This window comes from Daucus carota, chromosome 5, assembly GCF_001625215.2.
Source record: "Daucus carota subsp. sativus chromosome 5, DH1 v3.0, whole genome shotgun sequence".
Taxonomy (NCBI): Eukaryota; Viridiplantae; Streptophyta; class Magnoliopsida; order Apiales; family Apiaceae; genus Daucus; species Daucus carota.
The window spans coordinates 15,690,526-15,716,308 of NC_030385.2; the positions used below are offsets into that span (position 1 = coordinate 15,690,526).

Consider the following 25,783-nt stretch of genomic DNA (forward strand, 5'->3'; position numbering starts at 1 on the left):
TAATATATATGTATATATGTTTTTTTTAAACATATGTATATGTATATTTATATGTATATATATTTAAATAAATATATATGTATATAGTGTATATATTTATATTTTACATAAACATTTATATATTTAAGTGTATATATATATATATATATTATATTATGTGCATAAATATGTGTATATTTATATCTATAGATAATTATATATATATCCCTATATATATTTATATTTATATTTACATATAATTTTATGTATATTATATATATTTAAATATATGAGAATATATTTAAATATATGTATATATATATATTACTATATGTTTATATAAATATTATTTATATACATTTATATATATATCTTTATTTATACATATATTTATATAATATTATGAATATAATATAAATATATGGATGGAGCAAACTCAAGTCAATCTCAGTCAAAGGAGTGATAACAAGGAAAGCTCTTACTATGTGAGGAACAACATTTGACCGAAGTCAACAGCTCTTCCTCACTTAGAAAATTCTCTAAGTACATCACAGTGAAGACATAGCACTCTTGAGGCGCAACCTTTGACCAAAGTCAAAGTTCGTCCCCAAGAGATGAGAGATAACAGGGGAAGCATTACAATGGTGGAGCAAGTTCATATTTGCCTTAGAATTTCTCTAAGTCACCATATACCTCTTGCACACTCTATGGCGCAACATTTGACCAAGGCGCAAGGTTTGACCCGGGCGCAACATTTGACCCAGGCGCAACATTTGACTCGGGCGCAACATTTGACCGGTCAAATGTTGCTCCTCTACTAACAACTCTTGGCACTAACCCTTTGTGACTTAGAATAATTTCTAAGTCACAACTCTACACTGGAATGCACTGAGGAGGCGCAACCTTTGACCGTAAGTCAAAGCGCAATGTTTGACTTCTCCACTGGACAATATTGGCGCAAGTTTCTTTTGGCGAAAATATTCTAAGTGCTTACAGTGGATCTTCTGTGATGGGGCGCCAAGTTTGACTGGGACAGGGGCGCCAACTTTGACCTGGCAAATAGCTCAAGATATTACTTAGAATAATTCTTAGTAATACACACCACTACACTGTATGGCGCCATGTTTGACCAAAGGAGGCGCAAGGTTTGACCACAGCTTACAAGCGCAACTTTGAGTTTCTTTTGGAGTTAGTTTATTTCTGGACAATTTAATTTAACTACAGTTAAATTGAATTCGTCCAGGACGAACTCAAGTCGTCCAGGACGAACTCGTTAACCATGGTTAGTTTATGAAAAGCCTATAAATACCCATGGATTTTGTTCTCATTTGTAACACTCTCCACCACCTTTATGGTGGAATGGCTTTGTGCCTTGCACACTACTACACACAAATAAATCATAGCTTAGTTTTGTATTATATATATATTTAGAAGCTAGGGTTTGTGAGTGTAAGTAGTAGTAGCCATTGTAGCCAACCTTCGGGTTTGGATTTATAGCACCCTTCGAGGTATTTATCAATATACAGATATACCTTGGAAAATATTGTGTGTTGGTTTAATATTTTCATATCCTCAGAAACCGACCCAATAAATATCCGGAACACGAAACCCATTACAGAACTGCAATTTGTTTATCCGCAAGATTCGAAAGAATTTTAAATTGTAGTGAGTATCGTATTCAACCCCCCCCTTCTACGATACTTTGGACCTAACAACTTGGCTCGAATGATAGCGTATAAACTTCTAGATGGATCTAGGAAGTAGTGCTTGAGAATTTAAGCGACCCCATTTGGGCGCATCAATTGAAAGTAGCCAAAGCTTTATCTGCACAAGATTTACCTTAAATATTTGTATAGAAAGTGCAGAATTTGCTTATCAAACAAGACCTTGTAATGTAAGCTTTATCACAGGTGCTTTATCTACTTCATACTTTTCATAATATTTGGAAATCTTTTAATCCAGAAACCATAATTGTTGATTAAGTTTGTGATTAGTAGTGATTGTTGGTTTAATAATTTGTGATTGATACTACAATTATTAGTGATTGGTGGTGTATAAAACTGTGATTATTGCTTCTACTTGTAGTGATTACTGATTTGCACCTGTGATTTTCTGAATTTAGTGCATATGCGATTTCTGAATTTGTGGACCAATTTGGAATTCCTTTCTGGGAGTTTTTTATGGCTACATTGGTTGGAAATTTACCTTTCCCTTTTACATATGATATAAGATTTTTATCCTTGCACATTATAACTTATCAATAAGATTGAGTTCCTTTCCTTATTTCCATCTTTATGAAAGAAACATAGAGCAATCATTTAAGTGTTCTCTAAAACCATTTAATTTCTGAATTACGAATCCCTGGGCAAGCAAGACTCATGGAGAGAGATTTTTGATGTTGTGATTGCAAAAGCTAATAAACCTGACTTCTACATGTCTGAACATCCATTCCGATAGTTTTCCTTGGCTTTTCAAAAAGGTAAATTCATAATATTAACAAATAAAATGCTATAGTTTTTGTGTACTTCTCTATTATATGAAGCTCTGAATATAGCGGAACTCATGTTGGGCACATATAACTAATTAAGCATTGTTTTTTCATATACATTCAGATACCATGGTGGAAACTGGAAAGGCTTTCCATGGAGTACAGACATAATGAACCTGGGTAAAATTCAGAAGCATTTCACTTATAAGCAGGTTTTATTCTGTATCTTTAAGGTGTAACACCACTTTCTCCGAACCTACAACTTCGTGAACTTTTTCCTTGCATGTTTTAAAGTAACACGTCATCTGTATCAACAAAATATTTAGAACCTGAGTCAAATTGAAAGGCTCCTTAACAGATCTGAAGGGTCTTGACCTGCACACAGGCTCATTTACTTTGCGGTAGATAAAATTTTATGGACAATCGATGAGGCTACTAACGTCTATTTTGACATGTAAATCGTGTCGTTTACTAAATTATCATGTCTGGCTTTGTCCTTAATCAGTTAAATATTTTTATCTTTGACATAATTGAACAAAACCAGTAGTAATTATTGCTGGTTATATTAATATTATAACCTAATTACTTCTGGTTTTGTTCAATTATGTCAAAGATAAAAATATTTAACTGATTACGGACAAATCCAGACATGATAATTTAGTAAACGACACGATTTACATGTCAAAATAGACGTTAGTAGCCTCGTGGATTGTCCATAAAATCTTATCTACTGCAAAGTAAATGAGCCTGTGTGCCAGTCAAGACCCTTCAAATCTGTTACGGAGCCTTTCAAGTTATGTAACGTCGTTCAAAACTTATGACCACTTCAATTTGACTCAGGTTCTAAATATTTACTGATACAGATGACGTGTTACTTTAAAACATGCAAGGTTAAACTTCACAAAGTTGTAGGTTCGAAGAAAGTGGTGTTACACCTTAAAGATACAGAATAAAAACTGCTTATAAGTGAAATGCTTCTAAATTTTACCTAGGTTCAATCTGTCTTTACTCCGTGGAAAGCCTTTCCACCATAATATCTGAATGTATATAAAAAAACAATGGTCAATTAGTTATATGTGCCCAACATGAGTTCCGCTATATTCAGAGCTTCATATAATAGAGAAGTACACAAAAACTATAGCATTTTTCTTGTTAATTATGAATTTACCTTTATAAAAGCCAAGGAAAATTATCAGAATGGATGTTTAGACATGTAGAATTCAGGTTTATTTTCTTTTGCAATCACAACATCAAAAAGCTCTCTCCACGAGTCTTGCTTGCCAAGGGATTCCTAATTCAGAAATTAAATGGTTTTAGAGAACACTTAAATGATTGCTCTATGTTTCTTTCATAAAGATGGAAATAAGGAAAGGAACTCAATCTAACTGATTAGTTATAATGTGCAAGGATACAAATCTTATATCATCTGTAAAGGGGAAAGGTAAATTCCAACCAATGTATCCAGAAAAAACTCCCAGAAAGGAATTCGAAATTGGTCCACACATTCAGAAAATCACATTTGCACTAAATTCAGAAAATCACAGGTGCAAATCAGTAATCACTACAAGTAGAAGCAATAATCACAGTTATATACACCACCAATCACTAATAATTGTAGTATCAATCAAAAATTAATAAACCAACAATCAGTACTACAAACTTAATCAACAATTATGGTTTCTGGATCAAAAGATTTCCAAATAGTATGAAAAGTATGAAGTAGATAAAGCACCTGTGATAAAGCTTACATTGCAAGGTCTTGTTTGATAAGCAAATTCTGCACTTTCTTGACAAATATTTAAGGTAAATATTGTGCAGATAAATCTTTGGCTACTTTCAATTGATGTGCCCAAATGGGGTCGCTTAAATTCCCCAGCGCTACTTCATAGATCTATCTAGAAGTTTATTCGCTATCATTCGAGGTCCCTGCAGCTTTGAAAATGTGATTTGAAGCAGCCAAGTCTTACTCCTACGGCTTCTTAAGATATCTTTGCGCATTAACAGTCACAATTTGAACTAAGAAGTTTACAAGCATTAACAATATTACAGTATTCCAAATTGAAGCTAATGACAGATCCCACTTTTTCACCTAATAAGATCAAAGGTTTTATGAAAATTTAATGACAGAATAAGAAATTGTAAAAATGAATCTCATAATGTCAGCAAACGGAGGTATCTTTAAATTAGAGGTCGCATGAGATGGGTTTGCCATATACTTGTCTTTCATGGCATGTAGTTTGGCTATAAGGTTTGGGGAGGATGGACTCAAAACTGGGTACGAAGCTGAAAACCCAAATCAACTCATTCTCTATCTAGTTAAGTAGTTGATTGTTGCAGACTGAAATGATGAAAATTACAAACAAATAACAAAATCTAGAGCACTTACTTTATCCCAGCAGCGTATGCCAACTCCAAAAGCTTCATAATGATGTTAATTTATGCAAAAAAAAAAAAAAAATCTTCCCATTATTTCATTTATGCTCCCCATAAAAGGATAAGATAAACTTTTGAAATGAAGTAAAGGGGTTAGAAGTTAAAAGAAAGCAAGGCATTTAATATATTTTTAGCTAAATAAGTAAGAAATTAACTCCAAAGTACATCAGGGGTCCAACTTTTGTGAAGAAAAGACATTCACAAACCTGTAAGTGAGTTTTAATAATTGCTTTTCCAACCATGTAGCCAGAAAAAACTCTCAGAAAGGAATTCCAAATTGTCCACACATTATACCAGAAAGGTCGAACAGAGGATTTGGTGCCCACCAAAGTCATCTAAATTAGTCCACACAATACTTGCTGAAAAACTTCCAGACAAATACTCCAATATAAGAGCCAGCGCTCTACAATTTATTTCATGTGTATAAGATGTATGATCATGTATCTATATATAAACTGGTATGACTCTGCAAGATTGACAAAGAGAAAGCTATTTTATATAGAAGCCTTTTCAAATAACAAATGAGAATGAGAATATCAAAACTATAGTTGGTTTACAGCTTTCTTCCTAATAATGTCGTTCCTTTAATCTAGTTAAAAGCACTAATTCCTAATAAACATATAGCATTAAGTACTAATCACTAAATTATATATAAATATAAATTTTAATTTACAAGCTCAGTAGTAATGACTAAATCTTATATAAATATTAATATATAATCACTTATATATAAAGCATTAACTACTAATGTATAAAGCTATAATCACTAATATATAAAGTTAATTGACACCTCTGAAGTATGTAAGCCCTGTTTGATTAAATGTCAAATCTCAAATTTATTTTATCATTTTGAGCACATATTTAGTTATTTTGAATTTCTCTAGTAAATGGATTATACAAAATAAGTTTTGGATTGACTATATTATACTATACTATAATGATAATAATGATTTTAGTGCTCCCTGTTAACAATTCAGCTGGTAAGTTGCTCAACTCAACGGTATTTGTTCCTTGTAGCTAGTTGATTTTGAACAAATATTCAGTTTAGTGTAACTTACTAGCCAAGGGTTGACACAACATTTCTCAAGCCAACTACTTTGGTAGTAATTGCAGGTACATTTCTCAAGCTTTCATTTTTCTTCTCTCCTCCACCCACAATGCCTACCAATTGATGACAACATTCCCACCCTCATTACCATTAGTAATCAATTGCAGAGTGCTTCTGCAAGTCTTGTTCTGCCGCTGCTCAACTTCTCGAAACCACCTACTTCTATCCTCTCATGATGCCACACAAGTCCCCCCTGACAACTGAATAATTCTTCTTAATGGATCCAATTTCTTAAATTCTAGTATTATTGTTAGACACCCCCTCCCCCTCTCAACCAAGTATATACTATACTATACTATATACTATACTATTAAATCATCAAAAAGTGACACTAGATCACTAACACTACTAAATCAGGACAAATGCTAATCATTAACACTTATTAGCGACTCATTTCTTAATGACAATCACTTTGAACTGAAGCCAATTAGTAAAAATCATAAACAATCCAAATCAGAACTAATAATAACTAAAAATCACAAGCACTAACGACTAGATCACCACAAAATCACTAATTAGCACTAAATAACCACAAATTGACTTGAAATCATTAACACTAATCAGTAATCAACATTAGAAGCAGTAATAACTAATTGTAGGTATATTATCATAAAATTTAACATATAAATTTGTAATTTGAAAATGCAATTTAGGGGAAAAATAGTTTAAGAGCAGAAATTTATGAAAATAAAAATGAAAAATTATAGATACCTAAATAACATACCTTCTTTAGTCCTGGCCATAATTTTTTGCTTTCACAGTGTTATTTAGACAACTAGTTGTTGCTATGAGAAGACGTAAACATAATTTGTTAGTTTTAAATAAGATTTATAACTAAAACCCTGAAAAAATTGACGCTCACCAATATGCATTCACAAAATAACAGTTTTCCAACTATAATACGAGGTTCGGAATGTAGTACGGTACCTATTTGAAGAATTTGAAGGTGATCTCCTTCCGTTTTAGTAGGATGTTGATCTTCACTACGAATTTCCCGAGTTTCTGCAAAATTTGTTCAAAACGAAGGAGTTTAGCTTGTAAAAGTTGCAGAAACTGCGAGAAATCGAAGAATACAAGAAAGTGAGTAGAGCTTTTGGTGATTATACTTGTGTTTGAGAGAGATGAAACAGCTTGAGAAGCGATAATTGTTTTGTATCTATATGTGTGTATATTTTGTTTGTTTTTCTTATTTCAAACTAGTCGTGCTGTATTGTATTTGGGTAGTTAGGAATTGGGCCAAGCTCTAATTTTTTGGGTTGGGGGTTGGTTTGTAGTTTGTACGATAAAATAGTTTGTACAGGAATAACACCCTATATATATATATAGGGTCCTGCTCCAATACAAACTACTAATATACGAACTAAATACAAACCGACGCGATTAAGTAGAATGGTAAAGATTTTGGGACCTGGGATGGACCCCGAGATGGGCCTAGACGGGGTCTAAGTGGGGCCTAGTAGGGGCTGGGCGGGTCTAGTGGGACCATGGTGGGGCCAAGTTTTGGCTCTTTAAGGCTGTCTGGAGCCAGTCCAGGGGCTGTGAGGAGCCATGACAAGGCCCTAGCGGGCCCCGGGTGGATTAAGTGGGGGCGAGGGTGGGCCCCAGGTGGGTGATGACAAATAGGGGGTGGGTGATGATATATAGGGGGTGGGTGATGTCATTTAGGTATAGTTTATCTTGGTTTGTATTTTAGTTTTTATTTTAGTGGTTTGTATTTGAACAGTTGCCTATATATATTTAGCGATTAGCAGTTTTTAGTGTTACTAAACTTTAACAACCCCATCTTCACCAAGCCCACCTCTGCCTCCACCTCCTTCAGCTCCGCTTCCGCCGTCACCTTTGTCATCCCCACACCTCCACCTCCATGCCGCCCGCCCCCTCCATAACCACCACCTCCATGTCCACCTCCATTATTTCTATCACCACCAAATTCACTCCTACCTCTACCATCCCCTCTCCAGCCTCACCTCCGTCACCTCCAGCCTCACATCCGTCGCCTGAAGACACAGCCACATCTCGTTGTCACTGTCACCAGGTTCTGTTCTGTACCAGCTATTTCACCAATTTCTAACGTGACAATCACAAATTATACAGCACAAATCACTAATTTGCAAAGCGAAAATCACTAAAGTATATAGTATGAGGTGTAAACAGCGGACTTGTGGAGACGCGACAGTGGGTGAATTCGCTTCTTCCTCTGCCACTACCATTGCACCACCACCGTTGACACTTCATCACCAACATCACCACTACCAAAACGTGACATCATCAAACACCAAAAGCACCGCAACTTTATTGTTAAATTATATCTACATGTGTGTATCTATCTCAATGGGAACAAAATTCAGTTGTAGCAAACTATAATGATTTACAACGGGACAAGTTGAGAGAAAGACGGAGGAGAGAGAGAGTAGATCTGAGTAAAGAAAGAAAGAATTGATCACTGTGTATGAGTTTTATTATTTTTATATATGATTTGTAATTTGTATTTTAAGATTGGTTTGTATTTGAGCACTCTCCTATATATATATATATATATATATATATACATATATATATATATATATATATATATATAGTGCTCTCGACCTCACAAAAATGATTTGTACTCCCGCAAAATGTCTACATAATCCTTTATATTGGGGATCAAGCACAGTGTAAATTTTTATTCATCAAAACTTAATGACTTGTCCACTAATTAAGTCACGTTTTCTCATGTATATATCCTCTAAGAATATGTCTCCAGTAGATAACCTCCACCCAAACACTAATTTCATAGTGTTTGGGGAGCTTCTAGAATCCTTACAAAGCTAGAACTGTGAACTTCAGAATCCTGTATGAAGACAGCTTCTAGTCTTCAAGTATATCTTGAATTCCTAAGAGTTAGAATATCCTGAGAATCGTGTTCCTAAAGGTCAGGAAGCCGCCTCGCCTCCTTCTCCTATTAAAAGTCTGTCAACAGCTTCTTTCCCAGCAATAAGCATTTTCCCGTGTACCTCCTATCTCTCAACCGAATTACTAGACCTCCCAAGTCCCAATTGACCACATGGAGCTTGATCATTAATCTCATATATTCATCACAAGATATGAGATGACATCTTCACGATCGAACCTAAACAGGTTCTCAAGCTAGTAGGAACCACCTACAACTTCACCAGAGGTGCATACCTCCGAGCTACTTTCATAGAGTTTCACTAATGAGCTTTCACAACCCTTCTACGAGCTCCCTAGATTTGACCATCACCTTATCCTTCATACAGGTGCCTTGTCAACCAAGAATCTCCTTGTTGAAACTGTTCTATTAGCTATTAGCATAAAACAACTTTATTATCAACTCAAAGTCCATCATCGCATAGTGGATTGGGTCATCATCAAATTATCAGCCTTCAATATTGTCATTCATGAGATATCTTTAATGTTAATTTTCGTTAATCAAATGTCATATTTTGAATGTTATTTGGAGAAGTCAATTTTAGAAGGATGTCATTGATAGTTTCTCTTAAATATATTACTCTAAATTTTTTAATTCTATTATTTTGAAAATTAAACATATACGTATACTAAATATCAGTTGTTAAAATCGGAGTTAGGTTATAATCAAGTGAAATTGGGATAATCAATTTAAATTTAATTAGGATTTAAGAATTGAGTGTCATCTCCAACAAAATAACAAAAATCTTATTCATTTAAATCCAAATGCATCATTTCATTCCTCTATTTATCATCGATCTCTTGCTTTTTTCTGAATCAAAATTGCAGGGATGGAGCTTCTCGTTGAGTTAGAACACAAGTAAATAAAATGAAAGTATCGGTTGACACAATTATTTTTGGGGAGCATTTGTGCAAGTGACTTTGGCATGATGGCTAGAAACTTAGAAGGTCAACTAGTTTACACTAAAACAGGCACCTTCTGGCACATATTTACTCCAAAAATGGCTGAAGTTATGGCAATAAAGGAGGCGGTAAGTTGGTCCAAGACAGGGGGAGAGGTAGAGATGGAATCAGTTTGTTTAGGAATAATTCAGGCGATAAGTTGTAGTGTTCATACGGTGTTGCCAACGAGATTAGTTATCGAAAAAGTCGAGTCCTTCTCAGAAGGTTAAACAAAGTCAATTTATTCTTCGTTAAACGGTATGTTAATATGGTTGGTCATTCTCTAGCACGAGCATCATATTCTTCTCCCGACTGAGTGTTAGCAGGGATGGTCTTGTTGAAATTTAGGATTGTATTTATTGATTTATCCATCTAATGAAATATTTTGATTTACAAAAAAAGTTATATGATTAAATAAAGTATCTGCGAACCTGTTTTAATTGATCATTTACTGAAATTAAGTAACTCATAAAGTTATAATCCAAAACTTTTAAATAAAAACACTTTTTTTTCCCGAATACTACTCCCTTGAAATTCCCTTGAAATTTCAAGTCATGCCGAAACATAATTGTGGTGTACTCTTTTTACGCTAGTCAAGGGCAGGGTTTAAGCAGCAGCGGGGCAGGGGTTTTAACCAAGTCCACTAAAAAAAAACTATTCATATAAGAGCATCTACAACGGTACTTCTAAATCATTCTCTAGACAATAATATAAAATGTGGCTCCTAGTAAGTTAATACACCGGAAAACGTGAGAAATCCAATACTACTCTTTATATTTGGCTCCTTATTCATATTTTATATTTATTTTATATAAATGAGAGGAAAAAGTTAACTAAAAGAGAGAGAAGATTGAAGAAAAAATTATTTAATATTGAGTTTGGAAGATTGAAGAAAAAATAATATAATATTGAGTTAGGAGCTACTTAGATGCTCTTTAAAAGAAAGGAGAGAGAGCATGCTTCTAAATTTTTAAAGAGCATCTAGAAGCCGATTGGAGCACTAAATTTTGATTTGCTCCTAAATTTTAGACTTAGGAGCTTGTTTAGAGATCGCTCTAAAACTGCTTTCTTTTCCTGCAAGTTCATCCATGGCGTTTTACACATTTTTTTAATCTTTCTTTGCTGAATTAAATCATCCCACATAAAATCCTTAATTTCTTTCTCCAAAAGTTTCAATTTTTCTCCAACCCATGTTGAAAACTTTGAAATCTACTTGTGTGCAAGCTCGATTGCATGGCTTTACGACGCCGTTTCAGTCTCATTTGAGATATGGGTCGTCTCAGATCACCTCTCCATTGCTGAGAATGGTGAATTCTGTTGGGAATTTGAACCCTAGTTTGAATAAAAGGGTTTATTTCTGCACGGATTCAAGTGATGGGTCGAGTGTAGTGATGGAGAGTAAAGGGGTTGAAGAGGGTGCTGCAGAACCTGATTCAAAGTCTTCGTCTGCCATGGTGCCCACTGTTTTTAGGCCAGAAGATTATCTCACTGTGAGCTCTCTCTCGCCCCCCCCCCCCCCCCCCCCCCAAAAAAAAAAAAAAAGAATTACTTACAATTGTATATCATTATGTATTTGTGAATTGCAGTTTTGCTAAAAAGTTGAAACCTTTTTAACTTCTGTACATTTTAAAGTTTTTTTTTTAGCTTTTTGCTATGTTGTGTTTGCCTATCATTTATTCTCTCCCCATTTTTAGAAATAAATGAAATTGTGTGTTTCTATCATGCAATGCTTAAATTGAATTACTGTATTATCTATGTTCTTATTTAAGTTTTGTGGTATGTGATATTTGCTTTTGTTTTTTGATTTGTATACATTCCATTTATATATTGATGGATTTTGATTGGAATTGAGAAATACATATAAAGGTGTTGACTTGGTGCAGTATCACAACTCATATATAGAATCAGTTATGTGGCTTATAAGTAATTTTATTCTAGACGGGCATGAGTAAATGATTAGCTCTTGCTCAAAAGTCGAGAAGGTTTAATGTTGTATTGTTAGTAAAACACTGTAACATGCATGTTATGCAATTATCATATATATCTTTTTGCAATTTGAAGAAATTAGAAGGTGTTTGCTAATGCATATGTAAAGACCATGGACGCTATGGTGGAGTTTTATTTTGATATCTTGAGTTTAGTTGACTAATCACGAAAAGGGGTTGACTGATGTTTTAAAGTCCGTAGGTAGATATTTGATTTGTCAGAATCTGTCTTTGATAATTGCGTTTAGTTACGTCTTTTAGAATTGTGTAAATTATAATAAACGCCTGACAAGAAGTAAATAATAAGACTAAGTCTAATGCATAGCTATAGTTAGTCTTATATCTATATATATGACCAAAATTATAAAAACTTAACTCCAATGCATGTAGTTGGTCATATAAGTATATAAGTGGATACTTGGTCTTATTTTTATAAAAAGGCGCAAGTCCAATGCATAGCTATAGTCAGTCTCTATAGCTATATATAGGACCAAATTATAAAACTTTACTCCAATGCATAGCTATAGTTAGTCTTATAAGTGTATAATTGGATACTTGGTCTTATATTTATAAAAAGCCTTGCTTATGTTGTATAGATCACTATCTAAATCTATCCATTTTGTAAGACCTTTACAATAAATATATTGAAGTTTATACTAGAAAAAAAATGGAACAATGTGTTTGCTCCTTGAAAATTATAATCCCAATGTAAATTTTGTCACAACCAGATAATGAGAGTTTCAGAGGTAACATGTTCATGTGCAATCTTTATATTTTCAAGGACTACTCACTATTGTTTTTATAATTTACCTCCCAAGTACCTAAGGGGCGTAGACAGAAAACGAAATAATTGGGGTCAAATATTTTTAATATATTTTTATGGGAAAGTAACTAAACAAAAAAATAATTAAAGAGCTGTATTTACAGTTTCGTAACTGTCCTTTACGACTTTTCGTATTTTGAATACGTTGAATACTGGATTTAAAACTGGGAAGTTGAGCTTTGTTTTGCTTTAATTATTGAATATGGGGTCAATTTCTATATTTTATATGGGTTCACAATTTATTTTAATTATATGTGTGTGTGTGTGTGTGTAAAATTTCAATGGTTCAAGTGACCCCTTATAGTTACATGTAGCTACGCCCCTGCAAGTACAGTTATGTTTTTTGGTGATGTATATGCATGCAGCAAGACTAAGAGCATCACCAACAAGCTCCTCACTACACTCCTAAGTCATATTTTTAGGGAGAATGTGTTCAAATTTCACTCCAACAATCTCCTAAGTCTTCCTCAAATTGTTAGGAGCTTCAAAATCCTCCTCATACTTAAGATTCTCTCTCCTCTCCTCATTTCATTCTTTATTAATATATATCAAAGTTGGCCAACTTTTACTACTATCACATTTCTTTATTCAAATACTACAAGCCTATTTAATAATATATAATAGTCTAGGAGACATGGATAAGGAGATTGTTGGAGAAGAATCATATGAAAGTGTCCTAAATAGTTAGGATTCAATAATTTATATTATTTTTGAGGAGGATGTTAGGAGATTGTTGGAGTTGCTCTAATAATACCTATTAACTATATTAACCTTTGCCTCCCAAGTACCTTTCATTTCTCTAGTGATGTATAATGTATATGCTTGCCAGCAGGACTAATAATACCCGTTAACTTTCTAAAGACCGAGTATATTAATATTGAAGATTATTTAGACAGTTCTTTGTTCTGTGCAGGTTATTGCGCTTCCATTGCCGCATAGACCACTATTCCCAGGCTTTTATATGCCTATATACGTAAAGGTATGACAGCTTAATGTTATGTAAAACTTGACCTAGTTATAAATATACACTGTTTTCTAGTCCTATGTGAACTTAATTAGAAAAAAATTAGAATTTTGGACAGTCTTTAATCAATCTCTCATAATAATTCACTTACATGGCCAAAGCAGGCCATATGATTGTTGCACTTAAGGCAATGCTGATGCCCCCTCATATGTTTTCGAGTGAAGTGAGTGAATTACTACTTTACACTTGTTATTTTACAGGATCCTAAATTACTAGCTGCTTTAGTCGAAAGTAGGAAACGACATGCCCCATACGCTGGTGCTTTCCTTATTAAAGATGAACCAGGAACTGACTCCAGTGTGACATCTGGGTCGGATACTGAGAAGAGCATATATGAGCTTAAAGGAAAGGAATTGCTTGATCGTCTTCATGAAGTTGGAACATTGGCTCAGGTCTGAATTTAAGCAGATGCCTAATCTTCTTTGCTTTGATATTTTATTGTCCAAGCATATATGTTCTTTACCTGTGATGATTATGATTTTGTCACTAGATAACAAGCATCCAGGGAGACCAGGTGGTTCTTATTGGCCATCGGCGTCTTCGAATTACAGAGATGGTGAGTGAAAGAGCTGATGATATCCTTAAGAGATTTTCTTGGGTCATATTTGAACTGCTTATTGATGCAAAGATTAATAGACTTATATCAATTCACCATTCGCAGGTCAGTGAAGATCCTCTTACAGTCAAAATTGATCATCTTAAGGTATTTATAGATTATTTTATTAATATTTTGTTCTTAAAGTCGTCATGTGTGCTTGTAGTTTTTACTATATTACGCTTTCTTGTTACTACAATTATGTTTCAGGATAAGCCATATAACAAGGATGACGATGTTATAAAAGCTACATCATTTGAGGTTATATCAACTCTGAGAGATGTTCTGAAGACGAGTTCTCTTTGGAGAGATATGTTCAAACTTATACTCAGGTGCACAAGCTCACTTATCATGCCATATTTGGTCTATTGTGATGTACTCTTGTAACTATTGCTAATGCTTACCACTTGCTGGAGTTGCTCCATGCAATTGCTTTACTTTTTAGAACTGCTTAAGATTTTTGAATTGGTCTATATGTATTATTCTAACCATTTACTAAATCTTTGCTATAGTCATCTCTTTGTTCGTATCTTATTTTTCTCTCTTGCTAGTTGATAGTGATAAGCAGGATTCTTCTTGTCAAATAAAAAGGAGCAGGATTCTTGTTTCTTAGTAAATACTCCCTCTGTTTTCAAATACTTGACGTTTGACTTTTTGGCACACAATTCTAAGAGCTTTGACTGCATACTTAAAATTATTATTTTTTTAAATTTTCTTTTTCTGAATAAAAATATTAATCTTATACTTTAATTCACAAAAAGAAAATTTTAAAAATATTAATTCTAGCTATGTGGTCAATGCACCTAAAGATGTGTGCACAAAAGTTAAACGTCAAGTATTTGAAAACAGAGGGAGTAATATTTAAGAGTAATCCTAAATGAAAGAGAAATAAGTAGAGAATGAAGGAAAGTGGAAGGATGTAGGTTGCTTTGTATATTGACACTAACGAACTTGAAAGATACGCAAGTAAGAAAAAAATCGACTAACATGTTACAGATATGTTTTCTATATTATGATAAGAATGAATCTTAGTGAAAGAAGCTTGTATTTCTTGGTTTCCATAAAACAAAAATGTACAGTTGTCAGTCTAAACAAGCGTGCACAGCTATTACTTTGACATTGTACAGTTGCAACTGTCTGGTACATCCACCTCACTCATACGACATAGGGTGCTATCACTGGTTTGGTACTCTTTGAATGTGCATCAGCTTATTAAAATCTCAATTTCTCAAAATTGATTTGACTGTATTGAAAGCATAAGGAGTCCTTTTTGTCTACTAGTTTGCAGATCCATGCCAGTTAATACACTAAGTAGTCTTTTGATAGTACCAATAGTCTTTTAACTACATTATGCATCTAATCTTCTGAATATGTATGCAGCATATTGGTGCTAATTTGCAGATATACCATGCTAGTCTATTCACCAAATAGTCTTTTGATAGTACATTCTTGTAACTACACTATGCATATAATCTCCTGAATATCTATGCAGCATATCGGTGATTTCAATTATCCACGATTAGCAGATTTTGGAGCTGCAATATCTGGTGCAAACAAATCACAATGCCAGGAAGTGCTTGAAGAGTTAGATGTAAGTATCATCAAAACATACTAGCAAAAGAAAAGGCATTGTCAAAGCATCCTGAAATTCTTGCATGTTGCCCTTCAGATTCTTGTTCCAGTATTGCATATGGCATACTGCAGTCGAACCATTTTACATAGTGCTCAAATAATTGAAAAGATCGGTAAAAGCAAGTAATATAATAAAGTAGAAGAAACAGAGACAGCTTTCAAATGAGAGCAGTACATGTAAACAATGTTATCGAAGTATAAGTAGCAGCTGCTCTTTCTTCTTTGTAATATCACATTTTAATTTATACTCCGTCCATCCCATTTTACTTGACCCGTTTGAAAAAAAAAATCCAAATTAGTTGGCCCTCTCCTTTTTCGATGTATATTTATCAACAATTTTGCAAAATTGCCCTTTGTGATTTGTCATTTTCTATGTAGCCGCCTTCTAATTTTTTAATAAATTAATATATTAAATGTGTGCAGATATGGACAAAGTTATGAGTTAAACTTGTTAATATGTGTGAAATTTGTAAAAGGGTCATCTAAAGTGGGATTACTTCCAATATTAATATTGGAGACTCTCATAGATGAAAATATTAACTGGTGATTTCTGAAGAGCTTTAGTCAGTATTGGGAATTGCCACTGTCCTTCAATAAACTTGTCATTTAAATGTCCTGCTATCATCAATCTGGTGGCTTTATACATATATTAAGGTTTACAAAAGATTGAAGCTTACTTTGGAATTGGTGAAGAAAGAGATGGAGATTAGTAAGATTCAGGTAAACTACTTTACGCTGTTTCTAGTTTTTTCTTTGTAGCATTGACATTCCCATCTTAATTCTTTGTTTCTGTTATATTCTAGGAATCAATAGCGAAAGCAATTGAAGAAAAAATTAGTGGCGAGCAGCGGCGTTACTTGTTGAACGAACAACTTAAGGCCATTAAGAAGGTAAATCATTGTACTCCATATTTTTCTCCATGCGGAGATAATATTCTTCTTCATATGGGATGTGTTTATAATTGCTCAGAACTCAATTAATCGGCCTTTCTTCAGCTTCAAATCTGATGTTTTACCATTATGCAGGAATTGGGACTAGAGGCTGATGACAAAACAGCACTCTCTGGTTAGTTTTGTTTCAGCTAATATTGAAATTTACTGAAAGATGTTTAGTACAGTTGGAAGTCTTGCATCTCTTAATTGTCTAGCCGGTGCTACTGTGGGATCGTGCTACCTGAGCTAGGGAATGTTGCAAAAAATAAAAAATTGATCAAGTCCTCTAAGTGGGTATTGATATCTAGTATCATATTGCAGGCTAAGCTTTTAGTTAATTGGTTTGTCAGAAGTTAAAAGAGGACAAAGTACTTGAGATTAAAAAAATGATGAAATATGGTCCAATAAAGTGTCATGATTGAGCCCATATAATAAATAAAAATTGTGATTCAAAGCAAACTAGAACCATAGTTGAATATCTTGTATTGAGCCAAAATTAAATATGTTTTAGGTTTTTGCGGTTTAGGTCCTTTAATGCCAATCGTAACTCTTAGAAACTATCTCTTTTGTATGTAGCTGTTTGGAAGAGGGTTGCCTTTGATGACATAGTACTTGTATCTCCGATCACCTTCCCTTCTAACTCAGTCCTTGATCTTTGTTGTCGAGTATTTTTAAGAGTATCGTTCGCAGGGAAGGACTGATATCAATATCAATCTCAAGTCTTTTATCTCTTGTAATTCAGAAGTGTAGAGAAGAATTTGGTGGGCTTTATCTATCAACTAATTAATATAATAAATCAATAAATATAAAGAAATATGAGAGAAAACAACCCAAGAATTAGAGTTCTTCAATGGCTACCATGAATGCCTAATTTGTGTCTCTTGATTGCTAAAAACAATCCTTCTAATATTTATAAAATCCTCTCCCAAGGTAGATTATAATGCCTACAATAATCCCCTAAAAGCCACTCCCATGGTCAATCAAAGTATAATTGTAAACTATTAAGAACCAAGGATTTTAAGTTTCACAATTCTCATATCAATCTCCCGATCTAATACTCAAATTGTGTCCATCATATCATGTACTAGAATTATAACTCCTCTCCCGATTCGTTATGACTCCTAGAGATTCGATTACAAGTTAGCTACTCCTGTAATTGTATAAAGCGCTCCATGACAGATTAACAAATCAAGAGAAAGCACAATCCAACTAAACAAACATAATAAGCCAAAGAATACTACCCAACTCTTGGATCAAGGGATTAGCTACTCATGATAAGATGAAACAAATAAATATTTATACTACAAACCATGAGTATAGGAATTAAAGTACGAAGAATACAACTTGAAGAAAGTGCTCGAAGTCCGGATGAATCCCTTCACTCCTTCCAATATCTCTCACAAGTGCTTCTCTCCCTTTTCTCTCTGGAAGGCTATCTCTATACTATTCTATATGATACAACATACTCTACTATCTCTACCAAAACCCTAATATATAAGAGTTTTAATGATTTACAAGAAAATAAAATAATATCCTAAAACGAGTTGGATTTAGATGCTGAAATTCGTAGGCTGCTGTTCAGGCCTGATTCTGGGCTGATCCAATTGAATTTTGACTGTTGGTCCACTTTAAACTTGTAGAAAATTCCAATATCTTCGCGTGGGCTGTTGAATCGCCCGATTTTGATGTTCAGAACTCAAGTTATGGCCCAAACAAGATTTGTTTGGCAGACTATCCATAAAATCCGAATTTCCATCTGATTAAGCCCAAATAAGCTTGATTTAATCCAACTTTTGGAATATTTATTTTCCTGCCATTAAACACTTAAAATCCATTAGAAATAACTTGATTGTTTACAAAATACTAAAATTATGGGAATAAAATCATATAAAAGCATATATAAATATATGCTCTATCAATCTTCACTCTGTGCAAGCCAAGATACAAACTCTAGAGCAGCAATCGTTAATTACTAATTAGCATTACATATAAGATCCTTACATTAGACAACTTTCATGGTCTATAATTTCAATTCCTGAATTTCCAAGACTAAACTGGGCACCTTCCTCGCCTGAGTTTCCAGGTTACGATCAACCTTGAACAATTTTGATGAATTTTATTTCCAACACACATTGTATACACTATCCAAAGTTAACTGACTACGTTCTCAAAATCTTGTCCTGTGAAACAGTATGTTGTGTGGAAAAATTGTTCTCATGTTGAATAAATTATAATTCTATATAATTGAGGATCCAAAGAGATTAAGAGACAACTTAACCAGTGTATATATTAAGATATCTTGAAAAACAAGCTATGAAAAACAGTGGCATACTATGGTATTTGGACTTATTCTATGTACTGAATGTTATATTACCTCATGTAACTGTATATGGTCATGATTACTAGTTTAATTTGCTCTTATGGGCTTGGGACCGGTTTATAGTCATACTTTAGAAACTTGTTTGTATCCTTTTTAAACTTGAAGTATTGTTCTCGCGACTAATGACTTGTCTGTGCTTCAGCAAAGTTTAGAGAAAGACTCGAGCCAAATAAGGAGAAATGTCCACCCCATGTTCTTCAAGTTATTGATGAAGAACTGACTAAACTACAGTTGTTAGAAGCTAGTTCAAGCGAATTTAATGTAACACGTAATTATCATGATTGGTTGACTGCTCTGCCTTGGGGTAATTACAGGTAGATAAATTGTCTTGCTTATATATTTTGATATATATTCTACGGCTTTGATACTATATGCAATATAAATTGCTGTTAATTAGTTTATCATTTGTTTCTTAGGAAAGAATGTCTATTTGTTGGCGGTGTAATAAAGCATGTTTGTTTATTTTATTACTTACACATTGACTTATGAGTTCTTTTAGCTGGTTTATTCAGTGGGACTCGATAAATGAGCTCCAAATTTTACCATTTAAGCTCCACTTGTTGACCTTATGGGAGTGGTACATCATGCATATAATATCGTACCATTTATATCAAAATTTAATACATCATGGACATGATATTGTACTGGAGCTTAATAGTAAATTGTGGAGTGCATTTTGTCGTCTCCCTTTATCCATGTCTGCAGGCATGACGACTAGTCATTTGGGGATTAGTTGTTTTGAAAACGTTATATGTTTTTTGTTCTACATCTTTCCTTAATTATCGTCCAATTTATGTGTTATTTTTGTTTTATGCGTACCTCATCGGGTCCTTTTTCCAGTACTTACTATAATTGTTTTAGCTTACAAGTTGTTATGGAACACTTATTATATACCTCATTTCTCACCTTCAAATTAAAGAGGTGTTGAACACACTTATCTGTATTAACTTATGTCTTGTAGCTTAGAATATTATAAGCTACTTTTAAGTTGGCTTTGCTGGGTTCCACTTTGTGTCTTTTCAAGTACTTCTATTCTTTTTATTGTGGGACGAATTGCTTTGAACTTTGTACTTTCTTCTATAAAAATGCCAAAGCGGGTTTTGCTGATGATCTTTATTTTCGGGTCCATTTGATAATGCCTGAATGGAGCTAAACAGAAATTCAGTTGTTAATCTGTCAGTATTTTTTAACTGATTAGAACTGAACAGCTGAAGTTTAGTTAAACAGTGACTTGTCATAAGTAATTGAAGTGGACCTAAATGCGCTGAATCGGTCTGCTTCGAAATCTTACTTGGACATTTAGGGAGATAGGATGGATAAGAGTTTTATACAGTGCATCTGCACTAATGAACCTTGATTACCTGTTTATTTAATTCCTTAATCATTTGAAATTAATAATACTACAATAATGATAAATAGTATACCATGTGACTGATAATTTATTTTTAGCTTAATATATAGCATACAATGTTTTTACTATAGAATTATTCTATAAAGTCTGGAAAATTAAAGTTTAAAATTTTGAATTATTATTTAAAATATGTTTTTATTAAACGATATTGTTGCTTCTATTTAGTACTCATTTCCAATATTTTGATAGTACATATAACAATTGATATTGTAGTTCAGAAACTAGCATATTATAATTATATAAGAAGTTTAATGAAATCAAATTTACTGACCATCTAATTATAGATTGTAAATGCTTAAATTTATTTTAGTTGACATTCAGTTTTTAATCTCATTATAATTAATATAATACATTCAGTCAAGATATTAGACATTGTTGTGTTTTTTGGTACTTCAACCATATTTGCAGTACTTGTCACGACATACTTGTCTTGATTGTTGTTACTATTTTAGTCTTTTACTTTGTTCTGACCTTTGGCATTTATGATAGTGTGGTTAGCACTCAAAATTTAGTCTTTTGGAGTGGTCTTAAGTTCCTAGCCTCTTTCTTATTTTTTATATTATTTTTTTTCTGTAACCTCTAATTCACTTTTGGAACTTGCATTAAACACCTCTATGACTTGAGTTAACATACTTCTTTTGTTCTATATGCAGTGATGAAAATTTTGACGTAATACATGCACAAAAGATTCTTGACGAGGACCATTATGGACTAAGTGATGTCAAGGAACGAATACTGGAATTTATAGTGTGGGAAAACTAAGAGGAATTTCTCAAGGTTTGGTTTACTGGAGTTTTTTGATTATGATAGAATGAGTTTCTTCGTTATTATAATAATTATTATTTTCAGAAGACGATATGAGCTAGTAATACTGTCTATGGATTTAAGAATGTATGATCTAGAGTAACTATAAAATATAAGTATTTCTCAGTGAATCTGAGTTGTGCTCATATAGCAGCATGTACTTTTATCTGCATTTCATTTGGTATGTCCACACAATTTCACAACCATAACCGAGTTCAGATATCTGGACTTGTACTTCACTCATTTAAGAGTCCACGTGATACGGTTGCAAACAAAAGTTTTTAGAATTGTTCAATTCCTATTTTGTACCATTTGATTTATAAGAACTTTTTCTTTTGTGACAGGGAAAATCATCTGTCTCTCTGGCCCTCCTGGAGTGGGTAAGACAAGCATTGGTCGTTCAATTGCGCGTGCTTTGAATCGTAAGTTTTACCGATTTTCTGTTGGAGGGCTGTCTGATGTGGCTGAAATCAAGGGACATTGTAGAACCTATATTGGTGCAATGCCAGGAAAAATGGTGCAATGTCTGAAGAGCGTGGGTACAGCAAACCCTCTTGTATTGATCGACGAAATTGACAAGTTGGGAAGGGGCCATGCGGGTGATCCGGCTAGTGCTATGTTGGAGCTGCTTGATCCTGAGCAGAATGCAAATTTCCTCGATCACTATCTTGATGTTCCAATTGACTTATCAAAGGTCTTATTTGTCTGCACGGCAAATGTTGTCGAAATGATACCCAATCCTCTCCTGGACAGAATGGAGATAATCTCTATTGTCGGTTATATTACTGATGAAAAAACACACATTGCAAGGGACTATCTAGAGAAAGCCACTCGTGAAGCATGTGGTATCAACCCCAAACAAGTTGAAGTGACGGATGCAGCTCTTCTTGCTCTAATAGAAAATTACTGTCGGGAAGCAGGAGTAAGAAATCTTCAAAAGCATATCGAGAAGATTTACCGCAAGATTGCTCTTCAACTTGTTCGACAAGGAGCGACATGTGATCCATCAACTGCTGCGAAATTGGAATCTAAAACTGATGGCACCACAGTTGGTGTTGATGAAAAGGTTCAAGAAGTTGTCTCAGAAATTGCTGAAGAAGCTGAAGTGGTTGAGGTGGTTCAATCAAATGAAAAGGAAGATATCTCTATCAATCAGGTTTCCGACTCCAAGGTATTTCGATGAACACTCTTTTCTGTCCTGGAATTAAACGTGTTAAAGTTTTAGAACATTATTCTGATATCTAACTATAAATATTAATCCTGATTATATAATTTGTTTTTTAGTGGTTATTAATGCAAATAAGAAACTTACTGAACAGAACTTAAATATATATATATATCATTGTTCAAAGTCACAAATTCGTTGCAATTTAGGGCACAATGTTTTTAGGTGTTAATTTTTCTTGATTAGAACAGTGAAATGTGAAATACATTGGTAATTGTCTTCTCAGGACCATGATGAAACAAAATTGGAACCAGAAGTCGAAGAAACAAAGCCTGTGGAGAAAGTGCTGGTTGAAGAATCAAATTTGTCAGACTTTGTAGGAAAACCTGTTTTCCATGCAGAGCGCATATACGAGAACACGCCAGTTGGAGTTGTGATGGGTCTTGCTTGGACGTCAATGGGTGGTTCTACATTGTATGTTGAAACCACTCATGTCGAGGAAGGTGAAGGAAAAGGCGCCCTCCAACTTACAGGACAACTGGGAGATGTGATGAAGGAAAGTGCCCAGATTGCTCACACAGTTGCCAGAGCAATATTAGCTGCAAAAGAACCTGGGAAATCCTTCTTTGCAAATACCAAGCTTCATCTCCATGTTCCTGCAGGTGCAATCCCTAAAGATGGACCCAGTGCTGGTTGTACCATGAATCCATGATCACATCATTGCTTTCTCTTGCCATGAACAAGCCAGTGAAGAAGGATATATCAATGACTGGTGAAGTGACTCTAACAGTGAGAATTCTTCCAATTGGTGGGGTATGATATTTGAACTATTTTCTACGTTTCTGATAATTAAGACTTTTCTTTTAGTATTAATTTTTATGATCCATCTGTTTCTGCTAATGTATTGTATATCTAGTCCTCTGAAGTCTGGACTAATGCAACTTTTTTGTATAAAAGGTCAAGGAGAAGACTATAGCAGCGAGGCGAAGTCAAGTAAAGACCCTTATATTTCCAGCAGCAAATAAAAGAGATTTTGACGAGCTTGCTTCAAATGTTAAGGAAGGACTTGAGGCGCATTTTGTAGACAATTACAACCAAATATTTGAATTAGCTTTTGAAGAGAAGCAGAAAGAACAGTGAGCTACTTACAATTATTAATGTCTTAACGATATTAATCCTCGAACATTTTTTTGCAATACGAAATCAAAGGGCAGAAGAGTCTAGGGTAGACAAATGCCTTCACGATAACTAGAAAGCCATGGTTAATTATTCTCAGTAATTTGATCTGTGTAAGATCATCAATTTTTATAATGTATGATGTTATTTAGTGAATTGCTAGTTTGAAGCTTGTGGCTACTTCAACCAAGTTGGATATTATACATATAATATTATTATTGATGATTGGCAAAAGAATAAGAAAAGAAGCAGCTTATTAATATAAAGCCTTCTGCATTCATTTGTGAATTATTTTCAAGGCATTTGTAGAACATGTTCTGAAATGTAAATTGTTGGACTACTTCGAGACATTTTTGTCATAATTAATAGTCTTATTTGCATTTTGCATCCTCTTAGTTTGGGTTAAATGCAAAATGGGTAACATAGTTGGACAAAATTCAGTTTGTGTCTCTAATTAATAGTCTTATTTGCATTTTGCATCCTCTTAGTTTGGGTTAAATGCAAAATGGGTAACATAGTTGGACAAAATTCAGTTTGTGTCTCTATATTTAACATCTCGTAACAGATTGAACCTTTTTCGTGTATTTTGACCTTTACAGTTAGTCAAACAAGGATACATCGCTAATTTCATTTGTGTTTTTAAGTTGTTATTTTGAAAAGTTAGTCAAACAAGAATAAATTACTAATTTCCATTTGTGTTTTTAAGTTGTTCTTGAGAATCAAATCAAATTTTAACATGTTATTGACATCCAATCTTTAAGTGTAAGTAACCAAATTAATCTGAACCCCTGTACTATTCATATCTATCATCAAAACCATATTACTAATAATCAATCAATTTTAAAATTTAATAATTGGGGTTTTATATTAAATTTTCAATTATTCGCTTTTAAATTTCTGATCAATAGTCGATTGTTTGATTATTTTGATGAAATAATGGGATTTCAAAGTGCCTTGCCCTTAGAAAAGCAGAGATGATAGTGAGCTAGCATGTATAGTTGACTCAGGGGAGGTCCATATGGTCAAGAATGAGTCATTTCATCTAATATCATGCTCCTCGGAGAAAGCTGAGTTTCGGAAGCCCATATTCGTCTAATCTAAGGCGGTGGTCCATCGCTAGAATCAAGGAATGAGAAACCTGTTTTGATTAGGTTACTTGTTTCCCAAAAACTACGTCTAACTTGATCCCTTTTCTTGACCTGTTTGTGTAAAGAAGCAGAAGAACTTTTAAGAAGTTGAGAATGCTAACTTCACACTCAGTGCTTCTACTTCTTTTCCAAACACTTTATCAACTTATTTACTTTTTTACTTTAAGTAAGAAATCACTTTTTTTAAACTTGTCCAAACGGCCCCATTGTTTGGGGATAAGTCATAACTCTTACGAGAACAATTACTCCATCTCGTGAAAAAGTTCCTAATTCCCCGAACGATCTCAGTCAAACCCAAAATCATCATCCCCACTTCGTTGTACACTATCATCGATCACCTAATTCTAACGACCCCAAATCTTGTTATCACCAGATTCCTCTGTTCAATAAGGATTTTAGATTATACTTAAAAATTCGATAATTGTGACGAGACTATTTAAAATTCATTAAAATATATTGTTATTCAAATACTTGTAGATTTTTTTGAATTTCATAAAATGATACATTTTGTGAGATTGTTAAGTGTATATCATGTTTTTTGAAATCCCACCGTGATTCATGAAATTTTGAAATAGTGTGTTTAAATCTCAAAAACTTTATCTTAATTACGTAACATTTTATCTAAAATTCACATAAAATCAAAATCAGATACGATTTATCATAAATTCATAATTATTATATATTATATATTAAAATCTGAGTTTAATACAAATCTGGAAATTGATATGGGTTAAATACATTGTTGAAAAGTACTATGTATTTTAATTTTTAAAGGTTGCACCGGAGTAATTATTGTGCAGAGCTTTTAGGTGGACAATAATGCCCTT

At 33.7% G+C, this 25,783-nt stretch overlaps 1 pseudogene; it reads left to right on the forward strand.

Moving 5' to 3' along the window:
* The first annotated feature begins 10,935 nt into the window (after positions 1-10,935).
* On the forward strand, positions 10,936-23,964 carry LOC108223744 (lon protease homolog 1, mitochondrial-like; annotated as a pseudogene).
* Positions 23,965-25,783: the final 1,819 nt, after the last annotated feature.